Source organism: Vombatus ursinus, unplaced genomic scaffold (assembly GCF_900497805.2).
Source record: "Vombatus ursinus unplaced genomic scaffold, bare-nosed wombat genome assembly UNPS02014258.1, whole genome shotgun sequence".
NCBI classification, from domain to species: Eukaryota; Metazoa; Chordata; class Mammalia; order Diprotodontia; family Vombatidae; genus Vombatus; species Vombatus ursinus.
The window spans coordinates 278,934-281,761 of NW_020954036.1; the positions used below are offsets into that span (position 1 = coordinate 278,934).

At 40.3% G+C, this 2,828-nt stretch overlaps 1 pseudogene; it reads right to left on the reverse strand.

Annotated features, from left to right (window-relative positions):
* Window positions 1–604: 604 nt before the first annotated feature.
* LOC114042111 lies at window positions 605–1,547 on the reverse strand (annotated as a pseudogene).
* Window positions 1,548–2,828: the final 1,281 nt, after the last annotated feature.

Below are 2,828 nucleotides of genomic sequence, written 5' to 3' on the forward strand. Positions count from 1 at the left end.
TCTACAAATGGAATGGGCTTCCTCAAACAAGAGTTTCCTGTCACTCAAGGACTATAATGGAGGTAATCATGGTCAGGTACATTCAGGTACATATTGGATGGGATGAGATGGCTGTCGATGTCCTTTCAATTCAGGGATTCTATGACTTCACTGTAACAAAAGCTGTCCTACTTCCATTTGAGTACCTATTCCAGAGCACTACTCCTTAGCGCTGCTACCCTATTCAGCCCCAGATACCACTTATTCCTAGAATAACTCCCCCTTCCACCTAGACTAACTCAAAGTCTCATAAGCCTCAAAAGACAATTTATATAAACAAAGTTCTTTACAACATTTAAAGCACTATATAAAAGATGGTTGCTTTATTATTAATGATATTATTAATAATAATTATTGTTGGCAATTGCCAACACTGAAAAGAGTGTTTCCAGACCCACTGTGGCCTCTAATGAGAAGGTGGAGACTATCAAAATTTAGCATCGTGGGGAGTAGCTTTTAATTATCTTTGATATGGAAGCCTCTCCAATATTTAATCCAGCTACACTTGATTTTAGTTTTCATTTTAAACTTGTGGCAGAGAAAGATAAATCAGCTTGTACATCAACTAGGGACCCTCCTCTGATGTCATCTGTCCCCCAGGCAGCTTCTTTAGTGCTCCCTTGACATCCTTGTTCCTAAGGGTATAGATTGTGGGATTAAGCATGGGGGTGACAACATTACCAAAAATCTGAACAGGAGTCACTAGCACTTCACTCAGAGATGGCTGGGTATAGATGAGAGCACAGGGCCCAAAAAATAGAGTGACAACAAAGAGATGAGACACACAGGTAGATGCAGCCTTGCGCCGATCCTCAGCTTAGTGCATCTTGAGAACAGCAATGACAATTCGAATGTAGGAGGCCAAAATAAGGAGAAAGCAGATCATGGGCACAAGACCAATATTGGTAAAGCTCACTGTCTCAATGATGAGGGTGTTGCCACAGGCCAACTTGACCACAGGAAAGATTGTCACAGAAAAAGTAGTCTACTACATTTGAACCACAGTAGGGCAGCTGGAAGGTTAGTGTGGTAAGAATAGTAGCATGGAATGAGCTGGTGAACCAAGTCCCAGCAGCCAGGACAGCACAAACCCGGCAGTTCATGATGATGGTGTAATGCAATGGGTGGCAGATGGCAGCAAATTGGTCATAGGCCATCACAGTATAAAGCAGATACTCAGTACTGCCCAAGAAGTGGTAGAAAAAAACCTGGGACATACAGCCACCCAGGGTAATGATCTGATTCCTCATCAAAAGGTTTGCCAGCATCTTGGGAGTACTGACTGAGGAGAAGCCAATATCTAGCACCGATAAGTTGCACAAGAAGAAATACATAGGAGTGTGGAGACGAGAATCAGATATCACAGCCACAAGGATGAGAAGGTTCCCCAGCAGGGTACAAAGATAGAAAATCAAGAAGACAACAAAGAGCACTTGTTCCTGCCCTTCTGTGTGTGGGATGCCAAGCAAGGTGAATTCAGTCACAACAGTGTGGTTCCTTATCTCCATAGACATCAGATTTGTTCCTTTAGAAGGGACGTAAAAAAAAATACACACAATGAACAAATAAATCTATATACTCAATTCCATCTTTTGTCATCTCTTCCTGGATTTTTCCTACTATTTGGGATGGGAGAGTTTAGAAGATGAGGTGAGAAAGTTTAGAATGAAAGATACAGTCACTGACTTTATATAGAGATGAAGAAGCTTTGAGCCTAGTCTCAGCAAATAACCCAAGAAAGGGATAAAGGAGGAACCTGATGTCACCTTTAATTTTGACATTTCCTCAGAAGGTTATGGATAGGCATAAAGGAATAGCAGTGTCCTGAGCACCAAAAACTAGCCATTGGCCTGGCAGTATGGGATTTGTCCAGTCTACTTTGCAGACAGTAGAGCCATTTGACTGGAGATTCTATTATTTCAAAAGTTTCCAACCAATAAAATTCAAAGCCTTACCTGATAGACTGGCAAATCAGTTATCCCTCCCACAATCTTTGCTCTAACTCTCCTTTTGGTTTCTTTGTTTCTTAATAGAGATAGGACTATAAAAAGAAGGGAGACACCTTTACACTTAGAAGTCTTGTTCTGCCTGCATAGCATGATACTGGGTTCAAGGACTGCATCAACAGTCACATAAACTTCATACCTTAAACAGAAGGGACAAAATTAAATGAGTAGTTTTTTGTTTGGAAATGGACCCTCGAACTTATGATTCAGGGTCTGCTGTGGTAATCCATTATTTTAGCTTCCTATTGTTCTTCTGCAAAGACAGCAACCATAGTCAATTGAAGAAATTTTAAAACTTCAGTATTTCTATGTTTTATATGTATGTGTGTATGTATGTATTTATAAGCAGTACATTGGTTTCCAGAGAACTTGAAGTCAGAGGACCTGGATTTGAGTACTAACTTTTCTGTTTATTAGCTCTGGTCCTCACTTTCTTTACCTGTAAAATGATGGGTTTAGGGTATATGATTTCTTCTAGTTCTATCATTTTATTAGAACATTTGTTATATCTGGGGATCTAAGGCACACCTTTAGGAAAGGAGTCTCAGCACAATCGCCATATCACATGTATAGACTTGACAGTATCTGAACAACCTTCTAAGTGCAGACTCAACCCTAAAAAAAAGTCTAACCCTGGCCATACTATCCCTTGACACCACATAAGGTAACAAGTACACCATTAGGATATAGAAAACAGCCAGAGGAGAAAAACATAAAACACACAGCTTCTCTTTACATCAACCAGCACACACTGATTCAGACACACACACACACACACACATA